This window comes from Stenella coeruleoalba (assembly GCF_951394435.1).
Source record: "Stenella coeruleoalba genome assembly, chromosome: 11".
Lineage (NCBI taxonomy): Eukaryota > Metazoa > Chordata > Mammalia > Artiodactyla > Delphinidae > Stenella > Stenella coeruleoalba.
This window is the reverse complement of record NC_137157.1, coordinates 13,196,562-13,217,119: the sequence shown is the minus strand read 5'-3', so window position 1 is coordinate 13,217,119 and position 20,558 is coordinate 13,196,562.

Here is a 20,558-nt window from a genome sequence, read left to right as displayed (position 1 = left end):
ATTTACTTTAGATAATTCATTATGTCTTGAATTATATCCCCTTTTTGGGGGGGGTGGGGAGGTGGGTTGTGATAGCACTTTTAATTTTTCTTTCTTTTAAACTATTCTACGCTTGACAGATTTTCATGGTCTGCTGTTTTCACTCTACTAGGGAGAAGATTACTTTCATTGTTAACTTCAAAATCCCTTTCTCAAAGCAAATCCTCTTCAGCCCAGAGTGGGTTGCCCCAGGCCAGAGGCTCCAGGCTCACTCAGGTTCCCAGTTAAAAGACAGCACTGCATCCCTGGATCTCTTGTGGATGGAAGCAGTGTTCTGAGAGGACGCAGGTATGAGCACCGGGTTTGGATATCTGGATAAGAACAGCTTTTACTCTTTTCACTTAATTTGAAGGAACACGAGCTCTAAAATCAGAAAGAACTAAATATTACTGTCTCTGAGCTATTTGTGGGCAGTGAGCAAGTTATTTAACCTGTCTTGTCCTGGTTCCCCATTTTTTTTGCAGTACGCGGACCTCCCACTGTTGTGGCCTCTCCCGTTGCGGAGCACAGGCTCTGGACGCGCAGGCTCAGCGGCCATGGCTCACGGGCCCAGCCGCTCCGCGGCACGTGGGATCTTCCCGGACCGGGGCACGAACCCGCGTCCCCTGCATCGGCAGGCGGACTCTCAACCACTGCGCCACTAGGGAAGCCCCTGGTTCCCCTTTTAACACATGATTATCGTGAACAGCGAGTGAGGTAACGTGGTGAAGAGTCCTCGGCACCATGTCTAGCCCCTGGCTTCTTATCCAATACATGCTAATTTTTTTCTCCTTTGTGTGTTTAGAGGAGGGATGTGAGCAGGAACAAGGACAAAACGAAGCTCCTCAGGGATGAAAACCCACATCTCAGAGCAGTGGGCTTGCTTCTTCTTTGCTCTTTTCCTCTGATTTCTCCTCTTTTCCTTCCTTCTCCCTCCTGAGCAAATACATTCAAAGTGTTTAGAACAGGGCCTGGCCACAAATGCTAATTTTTCTGCTGTTAGTATTTTTCCTGTAACTGTTATCATCACCATCACCGTCACCATTGTTATTGTCATCATCGTCTTCATCACCACCATCATCAGCAGCAGCTTTTTCCTTCCAGCGCATTTTCCTTTCTCCAGTAGAGGTAATATGCCTTTACTTCTTTCTGTAATGCTGAGGCTGGAAGCCTGTGTAAATTACATTTCCTGAACACCCCGGCCATCTGGCTTCTTGTTCAGTTTTGCCAACACGGAGATACTGTCAGAGGGGGAAAAGCCTTATATTTGCTTTCTCTCTTTCTGCTTTTGGCAGAGTCTCCAGAAAAAGCTGCATCCTTCTGGGATGATCCTAGCTTTAGCCATAGCAGCCTCCTTCTTGGTGAACATAGCATCATCAGGACGGCCCTCTTCAGTGCTTCAAGCAGCATCCCCCCTCTGTGGTTTCAGTGCAGACTTGGCTATCTCTGGTGGGGGGTGGGTGAGGGGAAGGGGACGTGGGAGAGAAGGGGAAGTGGGGAGAGGTGGAGGAGGAAGACGGCAGGGCAGTGGAGCAGAATGGAGAAGCAAGTGGGAGCAGCACAGGCTGTTACCCTGCTTTTCCTCTAAATGTGTTTGGATGAGTAGTATTTGTTATCAGTCTAAAGATTAGTAAAAAAAAATGCTGAAAATGGCAGAGCAGAAACATGGAAAAAATCTGAGTCCTTGACCACATGGTTGAGTTACTGGATCAACTAGCCCTGGAAGCTTCCTATGTTTAGAATTTGCTTCCTTGAGATAAACTTCCTTCCTTATTTTTATTTTTTTTTTTTGCGGTACGCGGGCCTCTCACTGTTGTGGCCTCTCCTGTTGTGGAGCACAGGCTCCAGACGCGCAGGCTCAGCGGCCATGGCTCACGGGCCCAGCCGCTCCGCGGCATGTGGGATCCTCCCGGACCGAGGCACGAACCCGTGTCCCCTGCATCGGCAGGCGGACTCTCAACCACTGCGCCACCAGGGAAGCACCCCCCTTATTTTTTTTTTAACCAGGTTCAATCAGTTTCTGTTAGTTTCAGACATCACCATCCTACAGAAACAGAGCGAAGAAATCTCCTCCCTCTCTTTCTCCTCCTTCCCTCCTTCCCCTCCCCCTCACCTCCTCCTCTTCCTCTTCTCCTTCCTGTCCTCCTCTTCCTTCTTCTCTTTCTCTTGGAAAACAGGTAGCGTTGTCCACAAGCACCATGATGTTAGCTTCCTCTCATATCTCATTGGCTACAATCAGAGCTCATGTCCATACCTAAGTATGTCTATAAAAGGGGACAGAATTGTCACAATTAGCCTAGACTGTGTGGTGTAGGGTGTGACATGGAGTCAGCTGTCAAGGACTGTGATGTACTGCTACATTTCCCTGGATGCTGGCAGAAGACATGAAATTCCTGAGTTAGAACCAAAGGGCATTGATTGCTCACAGCACAGCAGGCAGCACGAGCTTCCGATTTTCCTGGCCTCCCAAATCCCACAGGAGCAATATAGAGGGGCCCAGGAGTGTTTGCATCACTGCTCAGGAACCCCAACCTTAGAGAACTCACATATTTCATAATAGGCTACAAGAAATTCTGCCATGTTCTGTGCATGAATGTCAAACAATCTAACATATGTGTTTAGAATTTCAGAAGGAAGTGGGGAACAGAAAGAGTATTTAAAGAAATAAGGGCTAAAAAAAGTCCATATTTGATGAAAACTGTATGCTCACAGAACCAAAGAGCTCACGATTCCTAAGAAGACCAAACATTAAGAAAATTAGCAAAACAGAAATAGAGTCACAGATGTAGAAAAGAATCTTACGGTTACTGGGGGGAAAGGAGGGGAGAGATAAATTGGGAGATTGGGATTGACGTATACACACTACTATATATAAAACAGATAACTAATAAGGACCTACTGTATAGCACAGGGAACTCTACTCAATACTCTGTAATGACCTATATGGGATAGGAATCTAAAAAAGAGTGAATATATGTATATGTATAACTGATTCACTTTGCTATATAGCAGAAAGTAACACAACATTGTAAATCAACTATACTCCAATAAAAATTTTGAAGGATTAAAAACAGAAAATTACACAAATGTAACTAAATTGCTAAAAACTAGTAATAATGGGAAAATAAGAAAAGCCAGAGCAAAAGAAAATCATATACATGCAGAGGAACAAATTTAACCATCACAGCAGACTTCTCATCAAAATTTATATAAGCAAGAAGACATTGGAGTGACATATTTGACTGAACCAGAAAAATTGTTTATTCAATGAAAATATTTTTCAAAAATAATCGGAAAAATAAAGCTGGGCCAATTTAAGAACAAAATACATTATGAGAATTGTTTAGGCAGAAGGAGAATGATATCAGATAGAAATTTCAGTCTACTTTGAGTAATAAACACCACCAGAAGTGGCAAATATTGGAATAAATATAAGATACTTTCTCTCTCTCTCTTTTTTTTTTTGGCTGTGCTACCCAGCTTGCAGGATCTTAGTTCCCCCACCAGAGACTGAACCCGGGGCCACTGCTGTGAAAGTGCTGAATCCTAACAACTGGACCAGGAGGGAATTCCCTTTTTCTCATTTTTAATTACTTTAGAAGTTAACTGTTTAAAGCAAAAGTTTTAGCAATATATTGTGAGGTTTATAACACATGTAGGAAAAGAACTGTAAGATAAAAATATCACAAACAAAGGATGTGAAGGGGGACAAGGAAGTGCATGGCTATAAAATTCTTATGCTATCCATGAAGTGGTATAATACTGTTTGAAGGTACAGTGATTAGTGAAAGTTGTATAATGTAAACTTGAGAGCAACCGTGAAGAAAATAAATGAAAGAAGTATAGTCAAGAAGCCAATCAGAGAGAGAAAACAAAATACTAAAATGTACTGAATTAATTCAAAAGAAGGCAGGAAAATAGCGAAAAAGGAACAAAGAACAGATGGAATAAAAAGAAAACAAATGTGCAATATGGTAGTTTAATACACAATCATACTGATGATTACATTAAATCAAAATGGTATAATACTCCAAAGATGCTCAGATTGGATAAAGAATAAACATGAGACTATGTTATTTACAAGAAACCACTTTAAATATAAGGACATAGGTTAAAAGTAAAAGTATGGAGACACACACACATGCGCACACACACACACACACACACACACACACACACACACCATGCAAATACTTAAATGCTGATCGGAATACCAGACTGTTCTTAGTGCTTTATTTACATGCATTACCTCAATGAATATTTAAAATAAGTTATGATGAACAAATCGTCATTTTAAAGATGAAGAAACCCCAAAGTCTACGCTCTTGACTACCATAAGTAGTCTTGACTACTTTAGACTTCTGGAAGGTAGGAATAATATCGTATTCATATTTATATCTGCAGTGTCTGAATATCTAAAACATGAGCTCTGACTCATGATAGGTGACTGAGAATTCGATTTTTAATGAATAATGAATGGATGATTGGCTGCCTGGCTAGATAGCTAGATGGACGGAGGAAGAAATGAATGCACCTGCAGATGCAGTTATGCCTCATCAGTCCATCGGTAGTGTGTGCCCTGAACAGACCTCAGTTTGAAAATGAGAACAAACATTTCCGGCAGCAGATAATGTCACACATCAATGATCAAGGTAAGAATTCAAGTTCTTTTGTGCAAGGAGCATGTCTAAGTTGGTTACTAAGACCAAGCAGGGGACCCTTCCAGTACCTGGGGTTGAGATTGGGGTGGAAAAGGTAAACCCTTAACATAAAGTCTCTTCCTTCTAAGACTACTCCCTCCTTGGCTCTGAGAACAAACATCCCACCTCCTACAATCCCCTATACGGCATCCTGTCTAAAAGCAGTGTCTGGTCAGATGAGAATTTAATGAGTTATTATATATTTAAATACTGGCAAAGAAACATATCATTACATCTGTCTTGCAGTTTTAGAGCATAAGGATAATGTGTTTGCCAGAGCTGTTAGGATGATCAAACTCATCAAAACCATTCCGAGTATATCCAATGGGCTAATGCCATTATACTTCTCACAGTATATTGTATTTCTTTGTTTAAAAGCGCCATTCTTATAATTCTTTAAGAGTAAATTATAGATATCCACTGGAGATTGCTAAAGCAAAAAAATATATATATATATTATTGGAGGGATCAGAGGGCTTCATTATAAAAATATATGTCTCATGTCACCCAAGGGAAAGAAAGTAGCTGAGTCTCAGGAAAAAATTGGAACCAGAATCTGGAAAGACATCAGGACAATCTCTTTAACTCATATGTTTACTTTTCTTTGAACCATTATTTCATATCCTTCTAAGGCTTTCTTTTTTTACTCCTCATTACACATGCCAAGCTATCCTTGGCCACACAATAGAATCTTGAGTTAACATCGTCTGTAAGTATAGGTCAGGCTTAACTAGAATATCTAAAATCAAATTTTAAATTTCTGGGAGAAATATTCAAATTGGTCCATTTTGATTCAGTGTAAAGTCACCTAGAGGAATCGTAAACGTTACTTTGCTGGGTAATGAAAGTAGAGTCTTTTTTTTTTAAATCTAGATAAACATTCCAAGGATATAAACTTCTTGAGAGCAGGAACTCTCACTCATTTTCATGAATCTTGGCACAATGCCTGACATATGATAAGTAGTTGTCAGGGTTTTAATTCCAAACTGTTTAATTCCAAAGCCCTGAGGTAACTTCTACTTGAATTGCTCTTTTTCTCTATCTGTACATAACTCGTTTGTTCTGCTCTATACCAGTTAGTGCAGGCTAAGTTATGCCACATAACAACTGAGCCCCCAAATATTAGTGGCTTAGAACAGTGATTCTCAAAGTGTGGTCACTGGACAGTCAGCATCAGTATCACCTAGGAACTTGGTAGAAATGCAGATTCTTGGTCTCTACTCCAGACCTCCTGAATGAAAAACTTTGTGATGGGTCCCATCTCTCTTGTTTTACCAAACCCTCTGGTTGCTTTCAGTGTACACTGAAGTTTAAGAACCACTGGCTTAGAACAATAAAGGTTAGTTTCTCATTAAACTTACAGGAGCCCTGGGGGTTGTCTGTAGTTTTGTTCCACATCACCTTACTTCGCTAGCTTATGGAGCAGACCCCACTGAGATGGAAAAGAGAGACATGAACCAAGAGCTAGCTCTTAAAACTTTGCTCTGAAGTTACATTCCACTATCCTCAGCAAATCTAATGGGGATGAGGCAGAAACATATAATCCTATCACAGAGACGGGTTACCTAGGAAGGAAAATAGAACTACTGTATTCATTTTTAAATTTTCTCATTTCTCTATAGATTTCCAAACGGTAGTAAGCGTGATGTTTTGACAAACATTTTTCAAGGCCATGGAACAATCATAATTGTTCCCGTTGTTAAGATTGCTTTGTTCCACTTGCATGGCCATTTTTATTATCTCACACTCCTGTGCACAGCGAGGTCTGCCTATATTTGGAAGAGCAGTGATATAACCTACCACATAATTTTCCCTATCTCTGCTCAAATGTACCTTTCCAGAGAAGTTTTCCCTAACCTGCCTTGTTTAATATTGTTCTGTTCCTCCACCTTCTGTCACTCTATCACATTACCCTATTTAATTTTCTTCACAGCACTTACATTAAGCTGAAACTACTTTATTAGTTTAATTATTCTAAAATTTATTACCACATCAGCTTCATCAGAACAGGGACTTTGTCTATATTACTCACAGCTTTATCCCCAGAACTTAGAGCAGTGCCTCACGCAGAAATGTTCATTAAACATTTTGGGATATGAATGTGTTGTTATACCCTGAGATGGACCAACTAAACTCTCACTGCTACTTAAAATGGAGCTGGGGCCTGTCCTGAGTCTGAGCCAGGAGCAGGGGATGGCAGATAAGAAGGCTTCCCATCTGATGCCCAGACACAGAGGCCAATACTGGTCTGCTGGGTAAGGAGCTCATTTAAAGAAGCTGTAAGCTTTTAGCTCACGATTCCACCCTGGTGTCTATCTTCTTCCTTCCCAATTTTGAGTATACCTAGCCTTTCAAAGGAGGCTTCTCCTACCTCTTATTAACGAGAGAGATCAAATATCCTGGGAGAATTCCTTATTCCCATTTCTAGAAAGGGTATTATTTGAGTTGTATAATTCATTCATTTGAAAAATATTTATTGAGTCCCCACTGTTTGCCAGGAAACATTAATGAACAGGACAGAAAAATCCTTACCCTGATGGAACTTATACTGCAGGAAGGCAGACAAGGAACTAGTTGAAAAAATTAATCTATAGTATGTCAAGTGGTGAGAATCAATATGAAAAAAAATTTAAGCAGGCTAGGGCAGATAGAGATGGTGTGCTATTTTATACAATGTGACCGGAGAAGACCTCTCTCATCAGGGGAACCCTGAGAAATGATTGAAAAGAAGTGAGAAAGCAGATATCTGGTGCAAGAGAATTCCAGGCAGAGGGCAAAGTCCTTCAGGCAGTAGTATGATTGGCATGTTGGAAAAATTAAAAAGGAATCTGAATGATTGGAGCAGAGTTAGCTAGGGCTCAAAGTTTTGGACCATGACCCAGAGTGAGACATAAATTTTCTATTGGAACAGAGTACACACACACTCACTCACTTGCACACACACATGCATACTTACATACACACACACACACACACACACACTGAATTCAAAATTTCACAAAGGAATACTTACCCTTATCCTGTGCATTGCACTCTGATGTTGTCTATTCTATTTATTTCATTAAAAATTCTGGTCATGACTATCTAAATTGATTATATAACCTATTAGTAGATCAGAGCCCACAGTTACACTGAGATAGGTTGAGAGTGATAGGAATTAAGATCAGAGAGGTAGTGAAGGGCAGAGAATGGGCTTATTTAGGTTCTGGAAGGGGACTGGGTGAGTAAGAAGGCTGTTAAAACATTTAGAGTTCGGGAGTGATTTGTGTGTTTAAAACATGAGTCTGACTGCTTTTTGGAGAATGGAATGTAATAGGCCGAAAGTGGAGACAAAGAGAGCATAGCCCACATAAGAGATAAGGGTGGTTTGGACCAGACAGGTTAGTAGAAGTGATGAGAAGTGGTCTGATTATAGATTTATTTCAAAGATAGACCCAACAAAATTTTCTGATGGATTGGATGTGGGGCGATAAAAGTGAAAGACAAAGACAATTCCAATACTTTAGACTTGAGTGACTGGAGGAATAGAGCTGTCATGTACTAAGGAGGGTCAAACTGAAGAAGAATTAAGTTTGGGAGAGCGAATGAGATCAGAAGTTCTGTTTGGGGCACGTAAACTTTGAAGACACCTGAGTGGAGATGTTCAAAAGTCAGTTTTATATTTAGGTCTAGAAGTTAGGGCTGGAGACACATTTTGAGTGATGAGGTTATGAATGGTCTTTAAAGCCTTGCTGGGTTATGTTACCTAAGGATTGTGTATGAGGCACAGGGCCATGAGGTCTAACTCCTGCGCCCTGAGGCATACCAACATTTGGAAGTTGAAAAAGATGGGGAGAAGCCAGCAGAGGGACTGAGATACAATGACCAGAAAGAGGGACCAAGAGTGAGTGATATCCTGGAAGCAAAGCAAGACCGTGTTTCAAAAAGGAGGGAGTTGTCGTGTGTATCAAATGCTGCTAATGGGTTAAGTAAATGAGGACTGAGAATTGACTCTAGGATTGGACAATGTGGAGATTATTGGTGACCTTCAAAGAGGCAGTTTCAGTGGGATGGGTAGAAAAAAGAAATAGCTTGATTGGATTGGGTTCCAGAGAGAATAGCTGGAGGTGAAGGAGAAACAAGAGGGCATGGAAAAATGATTGGGCTGGCCAAAAAGTTTGTTCGGGTTTTTCCTTCACTACGCGAACGAACTTTCTGGCCAATCCCATATTTTGATGACCCTCCCTGTAAAGGGGAACAGAGAAATGGGGTGGTAGCTGTTAGGTGGGATGTAATACTTGTAGCTGTAGCAAGACCTTTTGACCACAAGGGATAGGCCAAGAAAACTTCAGAAACTTTGGCCAGAGACCTTACATTGATGACGTACTGAATTTATTAAGCAAATAGTAACTATTCCTAGGCTCTCAGCTACTCTCAAACAATCTATTACTTGCAGCCAAATGTATCCTAGTGGAAATGGCACCAAATGTGTGCTTCCATCGGGTCCTTAGTTTCCTGGCAACATGGCAATGTAGCTTGGGGTATGGGCATTGGTGTGAGTTCCTGATGGGCTGCTCACCAGCCATGTGTGCTTGGGCAAATTATTTAACATTCATAAACCTCAGTTTCTTCATCTAAACAATTGGTATATAATTGTTCTGAATCCATAGGGTTATTTAGAGGGTTAAATGAGATAATCCTTAGAAAGCACTTACGCAGTGCTTTGAAAATTATAAATGCTTAATAAATATAAGTAATTACTGTTTACTTTCTATAATCTTCACCTAATAGCTCTGGTTAAGGAAAATCCTTTGCACATGCCCAGAAGAGGAGCTGCTGAGCTCTGAGTCCTCGATATTTTTCTGCCAGAACAGTAGAGCAGCACAGTTCCCTTCACAGCTGTCCCCTTCCCTCCCCTGCCCCCGCCAACTTTGATAGAGTTATTCAGTTGTTCATCATGCCACAGTGGCCACCAGAAAATCCAAGTTCCCTGCAAGCCTCCTCAGTGTACTTAGTGCTGAGCAATGCTGCCTCAGAACAATTAAACCAATTGACAGTTGTCAAAAGTGTGGGCAGTTCTTGGGCCTGTGATTGCCAGACTCCACTTCCTTTGTCGGTTGGCACCTGGAATTCGTTATAAACCTGCCTGGCTCCCTGCCCCCGTATTTCTCCAATCCCCTACACCACAGGCCATTTAGCCCCCATAGCAAGCTTGGCTTGCCTCAGGCTCTGGAACTAACCAGCCTCTGAATCAGAGGAAAAAGGAATATCCTTGGATAACTAATCTATCTGAGGATCTCATGGTGACGGTGACGTGTCCTCCAGCCCCAGGGTGAGCCTGGCTCTTATTTCTTCCAAACCAGGAATTTTAGTACTTGTTCTCATTCTTGACTTGTCATCCTACTTTTGAATCTGCCTCAGACCTGCATCCTCCTTACTTTGCCACCTGAGGCCCCCTGACCTCCACCTTCAGCTCAGCCTTCTACCTAATCTCTAGGGCCCTATTTTGGTCTGACCTGGGAATGGTACCACCTCTACAGAGTCCTGACATTGCTTTAGAAACTTTATGTATTTCATTCCTTTTATTGCCCCTGTCAATCATCTGAGGAAAGTCAAAGCAGAAGGACCAATGACTGTCCCAAGGGCACACAAATAGTAAGAGGGAGGGTTGGGTTTTGAGGAAGGCTAGCTTTTTAGGATGTGAGATGTGTCCAAATGATTTGTCTCCCTTCCCCCTGCAACCTTGCTTTCCTTTCACCCTTCACGCAGGATTTCTTCCTGTGACAGGTAAATTTGAGAAATCTGATTAGGCTCCGCATCCTAGTGGGTAGGGTGACTGTTCATACAAAGGCAGCACTAGGATGATAATAGCTTCTCTCTCTTTCTTTTCTCTCTTCCCGTCCTTCTCTCTTTCTCTCTCAAACTTGAATGTTGTCATCTGGTGAATGCAGGGTTTGGTCCCATGGGGCTGGAGTAGATCCTTTTCTCCCAGGCTTCAGGTGAACCTCTTCATTCTCCCGTTAAATTTATCAGAGAGCTCTGCAGGGGCCTTTAGACACAAGCCCAACTAATGATAAAATTTTACTGAGTTTTCCCATTTGTGATTGTCCTTTGTAAGTGTCTCTGATCCAGGGTGGCTGGATCTGAGTACGGTTTTGGGTTCCAAAGCCCAAAACCTTATGATGAATTCCTGAAATCAAGTCTGTCAGGCTTCAAATCCAGTGCTGTGAAAGTACAAAACTTGGTATAACACAAGGTATTCAATGCAGCAGTAAAGGACTTTCCACCACCTAGCCGAGCCCGAGCTCTGATGGGATCTCCTATGTATAATAAAATGCTAAGCATTTGCTCAAACATGCCTTTAATCTCAGACAGAAAATCCCATCTGCAAACTTCCACTGGATATTCTACAATGGCTTCAAATTTCTTATGTTGGGCTGAATAAAACACCATCACTTCAATAATGGGAAATATAAAGGCTTTTCAAAGCACTGTGCTGTACAAGAAAGCGTTCTTTTTATTTTATTTTTTAAACTTCAACAGTTGACTTTTAATATCTGATGTTTGAATTTGTTGTTAGGGATTTTTTAACAGTAGGCCCATTGGGGGCAGGAGAGAGAAGAGAGACTTAGGTTTATTAAAAGAACAATAAAACATCTTTGAGAAGTTGTTCTGTGTTGGGTTGGTTGTATGGAAAATGAGGAAGCAGCAGGTCTGAAAGAGGTTACCCTGCATCTCAAAGACACCTCCTCTGGCAGAAGCTGAGGACTCACCCATTGATGTGGAGATTTCCCTCCAGTTTTGGCCTTGAACTCACCCTCAGCAACCTTCCTGCTGATTCACTCAATCTACATTTCCAGTTTTACTCAGTGACGCCCTTTAGCACTTGCTTTTCTGTACTGCTTCCATCAAACTCAGTTTCCTAAGAGATTTAGGATAAGCTCTATTCCAGCCAAATGCTCATCTTGATTCTAGGATGGAGATCCTGGCCCGAGTCCAGATCCTGTTCCCTTTCACATCTTGGAACAGGGAAGTATGGTGGGAAGAATATGGGGCTGAAAGGAAGATTTTAGTTGCATCTCAGCCCACTCATTTCATAACTCTGGGTAAGGTGTTATTTAGGGTGATATTATATGCGATGACAAATGAAGTCCCAAATGTAAGGGATATGTAATAGATGTTTGTTTCTTGTGCACTTAAGAGTTTGACATTTGTGCTCCTTGTTATTGGGTGGCCTCCCATACGGTGATTCAGGAACTCAGGTTCTGCCCATCTGGGGGCTCCACCCTCTCAGAAGCCCTCAGAATCCTCTTTCTTCAATCTGGATACGGGGGAATAGAGGATAGAAGAAGGGTAACCACTTAGCCAACTCAGCCTGGAGGTGACACACATTCCATTGGCAAGATCTTTGCAAAGGGCCCAATTAGATGAAAGGTAAGGGCTTCCCTGGTGGCGCAGTGGTTGAGAGTCCGCCTGCAGATGCAGGGGACACGGGTTCGTGCCCCAGTCTGGGAAGATCCCACGTGCCGTGGAGCGGCTGGGCCCGTGAGCCATGGCTGCTGAGCCTGCGCATCCGGAGCCTGTGCTACGCAACGGGAGAGGCCACAACAGTGAGAGACCCACGTACCGCAAAACAACAACAACAACAACAACAAAAAGATGAAAGGTGAACTTGAAATGTAATGTTTGGCTGGTCAATTACTTTGAAGCAATAACCTATACTACTGAAGAGTTAACAACAATCTTTGGTGGGTGGTTAGCTATTTCTAAACCTCGGTAAGCCTCCATTTCCTTATCTGAGAAATGGAGCTCCTAGAGATGTTAAATAAATTATCCAAGGTCCCACTGTGGGTAAACAATGGGTTTAATACTAAAAGCATTATCTCCCAGCTCATATGCTATACTGTCACTACCACACCTCTCAAATCATAAAAACTTTTCAGGTTAGCGTAGACCATGTCCTTTCCACTTTTTCCTTATGTCCTAGTATGAAGCTTAGGAAAGAACTATTTTGAGTTGACTAACATCTAGTTGTCTTTATACAGCAAAGAAATAGATGATGAGGTTCCATTCGGAACCTCAGAATATGACTTCATTTGGAAATAGGGTCTCTGCAAATATATTTAATTAAGGACATCAAGATATCATCCTGGATGTAGGGTAGGTCCCACATCCAATGACTTGTTTCTTTATAAAAAGAAGAGAGGACACAGAGACACAGGGAAGAAAGCCATGTGAAGATAGAGGCAGAGATTGGAGTTATGCTGCCACAACCGAGGAACACCCAGAGCCACCATAAGTTGGACGAAGCAAGGACAGATTCACCCCTAGAAACTTCAGAGGGTGCATGGCCTTGCTGATACCTTGATTGAATTAGGGACTCCTGGCTTTCAGAACTGGGAGGCAATACATTTCTGTTGTTTAAACTTTTCACCACAAGTGTGTGGTAACTTGCTGTGGCCGCCCTACAAAACCAATACTGATGCTTCCCAGGAACAAATGGTGGACCCTTTCATTTCACTCAAAGGGGAGCTGGAAACGGAGACTCTCCAAAGCAGGAGGCTTTCTCCTGAGGCAGGGAGATAACAGTGCACATATTCAGTCTGTGGTGAGTCACGCCCGTTTCAGTGACCCTCAATACCAAAGGAGGACTTCGCTCTACTAGCACCACTTATTTGGGAGCCAATCAATTCCTTGTTCCCTGGATCCAGCGTCTTAAGCTGTAGCACTTCTGTGATTGCTGAAAGAACACACACTTAGAGTGAGGCCTGGCTTCAAATCTGGGTTCTTCCATCACACCCTTTCTAAGATCTGGAGGCAGTCAATTTCCTCACAAAGTGGCACAGTCTCTACCCCTTCCTTGTCAAATTAAACAATACAGTACCTGCAAAGCATCCTTCATAGTGTTGGCACAGAGCAGGCACTCCTCTGCAGTCTCTATACAAAATGTTATTCCCGTTCTTGTCCAGCACGTGTCCCCCTCCAGGTTGAGGGGGATCAAAGAAAAGGGGGAGGGTTGAAACTGTGTTTTGCTTTAGTCTCCCAGGTCCTCCCCTGAGTCTCAAAAGGTTGGTTCAAGAGTTAATGATTGGGAAATAGGAAGATGTAGAAACAAAGAATACTTGCTGGGCCAGGAAACTGGTAACACTTTAGACTACAAACCAGCCACTTAGCAGAGTTACCAAACTCCCAGTGCCCTGAAAGATACAGATAAAGGTCTGACGCACATTCCTAAGTTGTTTTAACAGGAAGCAGACCTCCACCAGATGAAAACTGCTAACCGCAAGCACGTAGACCCCAGATGGGTTGAAACTAGAAGGTTGGTGATGCTCAAAACTTCACCTTGATGCCAACCAATCGGAGAACTGAGCACAAGCTGATCCCACACCCTGCAGCCCATGCCCTCAACTGCCTTGAAAAGCTTTGTCTCCTAACCGGCAACTTGAGCATGGTCTTAGGACATTAGTCTACCATCTGCCCAGGTTGCTGGCTTCCTGAATAAAGCAACTTTCCCTTTTCCGCCAACACTTGTCTCTCAAGTATTGGCCTTTTGAGTGGCGAGAAGCCGAACTTGGGTTCAGTATCAGCTTCGTCCTGTTACACTTTCAGCTTCTTCCCTGTGTCCTCACCACTTATCCGAGCCCCTGAGTTTAACTTTGGCTTTGCCCACTACCTATGTTCAATAGATTTTAACCTCCGTATGGTTAAAGACTGTATATGGGACACTGTTATAGCTCTAGCACCTGACTGGTGGGGCAAGTAATTGAATTTACCTTGCCCCTGGTCTAAGTTCTTTGAGAATCGGGGCCCCATTCTCTTATTTATTTTGTATTCTATACAAGGGCTGCTTCCAACTGGACAAGAAAACATGCTCAGGGTGCTGCTTTGATTGAATTATTATGAGAATGAGTGAGAATGAGAAGAAAGGTCTTTGGGTCCAAGAAGAGAAGAATTAGAGATGAATGCATTTGGGGTCTTTTAATCGTCAAGGACTGCTGCTTCTCAGAACTGGAGCACTTCATGATCTTTTTTACTTGTGCATATACAGGTTTATGAGAACCTGTTTCAAGGAATGCATTCGGGATCATTGACTCCAAAGAAATTGTGAAGCACAAACCATCTTCTCTTTGGAAGGCTGGATTAAAAAGTCAGGGCTCTTAAAGTCAGCAAAATAATGCTTTCTCTCTCTTCCTCTTCTTCTCTCTTTCTTTTCAAAAACTTTCTAGGAAGAAGAGTCCTGGAACTTGCTGGGACAGAGGGAGCCTTGTAGCATGCACGGTTCCCAGAATCTTGGGTTCTGACTTCATGTCTCCTGGAGTCGTCTGCCAGTCCCTCTTCTCTGTCCTTCCCTTGGGCCACATGCACCTGCCCATCCGACGTGGCCCAGTGACTGCTGTGGAACTTGGCAGCAGCATGAGGGGGGCACTGCTGGCTTGGAAGACACTGGTGGGGAAGCATGTCCACATGCTTCTTCACTGGCTAACAAGGCAGATCTGGGGGTAGTGAAAATCCCTGAGTTGGTTTCAACTGGAACTTGTTTCAGTGGCATTCTCCCACTTTTGAAATGGTGAATATGTTAATTAACTTGACTGTGTTAATCATTCACAACGTATATCAAAACATCATGTTGTACACCTTACATACGTGCAAGTTTTGTTTGCCAATTATACCTCAGTAAAGCTAGAAAAAAATTAATGCATTAGCAACATCTATTATGGTCTTACAATGTGCCAAGCATGATGCTAGGCATTTTACACCTCTTTCATTTAACCCTCATAATTATCCACTGAATTAGGTACCATCAGTATCATCTTTCACAGTTTTACAGATGGGAATCCAGGGCTCAGAGAGGTTAAGTAACATGCCCAATGTCACACAGCTCAGAAGGGAAAAGGTAGAACTGAAACCTGTGTTTTTACACGTGGGCACTGAGAGGAAGAAAAGGGCATCTAAGTGCCAGGAGCTAAGCCCATTGTTTTAGAGACTCCATTCAAATGGTTTCACATTCTGTGAAATGGTTAAAGTGGAAGAATAAAGTGGAACATTCCCTCTGAGACTCCTGACAACTGTGGGATAAGGGAATAAATCAGCACAAGTGGGATTTGGCCAATAACTTCACTTCTCTACTTCCTTACTGACCTCCAGGGTGGTTCCAAGATGTCCCCATTGGAAGTTAAGCACATTTTCTGGACCACCATATGCCAAAGATGTCTTTAGTATCTTCTCATTCTCTGTCCCCTACAGCTGGGGCCACTTTGACCTCAAGCCTGATTGCAAAAAGGGGGTTTCAGAAAGTCAAAGTTGAAATTTGGGGGCACTCAACATTAAGTCTTACCCCTCCTTGTATCTGCTTGGAGTACAAGTTCCAAGACACTGGCTTCTAACTTAGCCTGGAGAGCGAGGTTCCTAAAGCAGTGGCCCATGATATGATCTAAACAATTCTAGGTTGAGATCCTCAAGCAAATGATTTTAACCTTCTTCATTGATGTTTCTTCACCTGAGTCCAAACTCTTCTCTGGCCAAATTTAAATCCCTCTGCAGGCTTTGAGTTCTATCTCCTTACAATCTGGAATGCAGATTAAGGATTCTTAATCTTAACCCATTCCATGGGATCTGACCTTACTTCATGCTGGTAAGACCTGAGATACAGCCCTGGTGTTAAAACAGAGCAGGCCTTGGGTCTTGTTGGGGTTAGAAGTGTTTAAGCTTATTTTAGGGGAAAGGATGCTGTACATTGCCCTGCCCATCTTGCCAGAGGTCTCTGCATTGGACTTTCAGCCCAAGTCCCAGCTAATAAAATCAAGGATCACTTTGCCTTCCATTAATTGGGCATTGTCCTGTGTATATTTCTCTGTCAAGGGCATAGTGAAGTGATCATTGATCATAAGCAAAAATTAGAAAGTCACTATGATATAAGAGTTAAGACATGAGTTCTGGAGCTGGACTGTCCAGATTTAAATCCTGGTGCTGTCACCCACGAATTGGGTGACCCCAGTTTTTTCATCTTTAAAATGGGTGTGAGTGCTTACCTTGGAGAATATTAACCTTTTTCATGGTTTCTGTGAGAATTAGGTGAGTTATTTCATGTAAAATGTGCTTAGAGCAAGGCGTGGCACATAATAAACACTCAACAAATGTTAACTGGGATGGTTATTGTGGGTATAATGTAATTTCTAAGTTGAACTGGGAATTCAAATTTGACCGGGGTTCACAGCTTAGTTCTGCCACTTGTGAGCTGTGTGACATTTGCTGAGTCACTTAGCCTCTCTGAGCCCCAGTTTCTCATCACTTGTAACATGAGACTGAATGCTGCACCCCTGATGCACTTTCTCCCACCCATCCTGTCATTCGGTTCTTTCTTCATCATTCTCCCTCCCAGGTAAATGCTGCCTGCAGGAAATACTATGTAATAAGCTGACACAGGAGTGTAAGGCACAAAAACACCTCTCCCGGATCTCTACTTTCACATCCTGGCTCCTGCCCCAGAGAATCAAGCCCTGTACCCCCCAGAAAAGGCCTTTCAGAGAACAGTAAGCAGTTCTGGGTTTGGGGGGGGGGTTCAGCCCAATCTAACACCATGGGGCAGGTGGTGGTGAGGTTAGGTAAGATAAAGAAAGTTCACAGGTAGTAAGGAGAGGTAGGAAGTTTTGAAACAGAAGGAGTGGGAGGGAGAGTGTGAAAGCTCAGAGGGGAAAGGGATGTTTGATGCGGGAGGAGGCATTTGTCTTTTATGTCAAAGTCCGTGACAAAGTACCCTGCTATTCCCAACATGGGCCACTGGTTTTGCTCCTTCGTCTTTTATTCCATTTTGAAAGGGAGTTGCTGCTGCCCATGATGAAACTGGTCAGTCAGGCTCACTTTACCTCCTTGGCCATTCTGTCTTTCAAGGGAACTTGGCCTGAGGTCTGGTGTTCTGATCTCAAAGAGGGGAGGTCTTAATGAACAAGAGGTGGTGGCCTTCGAGTTGGGGTATCATGACTTCTCTGGGGCCACGCCAAAATTAATACCCTGGCTCAATCCCTATCGTGGAGTCCTTAGGACCACACCCATCCAAATCCTTCTAACCTTCTCTGCAGGGGTCCATGAGGGTGCCTCATAACAGACACCAATGGCTGACCCAGCATTTCCTTCTAACCCTGGCACCTGCTAGCTCTCCCTCCCTTGATACAGACCACTAAGTGACCCTTGAGCTGAAGGGTCATCCTCTCTCTGCTTCAAGGCTACTGAGGTGAGATATCCCTCCATCTCCTTAACAACTTAACAAATGTCTTCTGTTCCAAAAATTGTCAAGTGAATCCCTGGGGATTCACCTTCCGTTTTACCCACACTGCCTCCTCTCACTGGGTTATAAAGCTTTGGTTTCTACCAAAAGGTGCAGAGATATAGCTATTTCGTCAGATTCAGCCTTACTGTAGCATCAACCTGCCACCCTATCCCACCATTCTGTTCCCTAGGATTTTGGTTCAAGTTCCTAAACTGAAAGTCATTGCTTGTCTCCATAGAAGCATTGATTCCAGCTTTTCTTTAACTTTCACCCATTCCTTGCTGCCACTTTCTATAACATAAAGTTCTCTCCGGGCCTTCCCTGGTGGCGCAGTGGTTGAGAGTCCGCCTGCCGATGCAGGGGACACGGGTTCGTGCCCCGGTCCAGGAAGATCCCACATGCCGCGGAGCGGCTGGGCCCGTGAGCCATGGCCGCTGAGCCTGCGCGTCCGGAGCCTGTGCTCCGCAACAGGAGAGGCCACAACAGTGAGAGGCCCGCGTACCGCAAAAAAAAAAAAAAAAAAAAAAAAAAGTTCTCTCCAATTTATTTTTCTATCAAGGATGCTAAGCGGGAGTTTATATGGTATCTATGGTGAGTACTTCGGTACAATTTCCATGAAGCCAGGGTCCATGTCTATTTCATTCACCATATATTTCCAGACACTAGCAGAGCATTTGGCACGTAATATAGTCTCAGCAAATACATGTTGAGTAAACTAAATATTTCCACAGATGTTCTTCTCCCTCTTAATCATCCAATGAACGTGTTCTTATCCTACAATATTCGAGCTAAGCCTCCTCTCTTCCTGGAAGCCTTCCCTCTATCCCCTGAATCTGATTAAGATGCTCTTCCTCTGAGCCCTCACAGTAAAACGCTTGCCGGAGGCATGGCGCTTTGCTCAAAGGACATAATCATTTATTTATATGTCTGTCTTGTGCAAGCTCCTTAAAGTCAGGGACAATCTTTTATTTGTCATGTTTGATAAGTGAAAAATAAAAAGAATGAATGAATGTGTGGCCTTGGTCCCTGATCACGCCACGTGTTTAATCATCAGTCCTGCCATGTGCTCCTTGGACTCTCATATAAATAGATCTTCAGGGTCTGGAAATGTCTAAGAATGTAGGGGGTCCGTAGCTCAAGATGTTATTCCAAGATTCCATCCCATAACATAATACACATCCCATCACTTAGTAAAGCAAGGACATGACTTGCTTTGAATTCAACTGGCACCAGATATCTTTATTTTTTGTGGAGATGGGGCAGACACAGGACCTGGAAGATGGAAAATCCTGAAGATGGAAACTCTTGCACTCCACCTGGAAGAGCAGCCTGGTCAATTCTGATGCTTAGACGACAGCTAGCAGGGAGTTCCTGGGACTCAGTATCAGAAAACTTTTGTTCCTAGACTTGCTCTGGGTCAATGTGGCTCAGAACTTCCCTGTAGTCTCCACCTGGGTCGATGTGTCTCCACCTGGGTCGATGTGGCTCAGAACTTCCCTGTAGTCTAGTTCCCATCCAAGGCTCAGCATGTTGCCTGTGGAAAGAGTGTCCATTTTAATTTTTTTTAATTTTTATACGATTTTGAAAGGTTACTTTCCATTTACAATTATCACAAAATATTGGCTGTATTCCCTGTGTTGTACAATACATCTTCGAGCCTATCTTACACCCAGTAGTTTGGACCTCCCCCTCCCCCTCCCCTATCTTGCCTCCACCCACACTGGTAACAACCAGTCTGTTCTCCATATCTGCAAGTCTGCTTCTTTTTTGTTATATTTACTAGTTTGTTGTATTTTTTAGATTCCACGTATAAGTGATATCACACAGTATTCGCCTTTCTCTGACTTATTTCACTTACCCCAATGTTCATAGCAGCACTATGTACAATTGCCAAGATATGGAAGCAACGTACGTGTCCATCAACAGATTAATGGATAAAGAAGGTGTGAGATTTTATATATATAAATATATATATATATATATATAATGGAATACTACTCAGTCATAAAAAAGAACACACTTTTGCCATTTGCAGCAACATGGATGGACTTGGAGGACATTATGCTAAGTGAAATAAGTCAGACAGAGAAAGACATCTTTTTTTTCTTTATAAAATACAGGAAAAAATGGAGCTGTGAGCGTGAAACCTGTTCTGGTGAAGTGGATCCTTGCTGCCTTAGCTCAGGGTGCCCAGATGCTGACCAAAACCTAAGGTCTTGGATTACTGCATGACCCCCCCTCAGATTTCCAATGTCATCCCCTCAGGGGCTCTGGTCTTTGGCTGACCTGCTAGAAATGTGACCCAGACTTGTCTCAGGGACTCGGCTCCTCTAAGCTGCCCTGAGCCTTGTAGATCTAGTCTTCGCCTTCTGTTCTGGCATCTTAGCTCCGGGAAAAGGAAGAGAAACAGACACTGCATTTGTGAGAGGAGAGGAAACAACTGCTTGCCCTCAACGGTTTCAATGTCAGCATTGCCAGGCGAAGACTTTCTGACTGGGAGGGTGCCCAGAAGACTTGTCATCTCCTGGTTGTCACTGGGATAACATGGGATGCCATTAACCATCCTTTACATATCCAGGGAGCACTGTTTTGTCCTC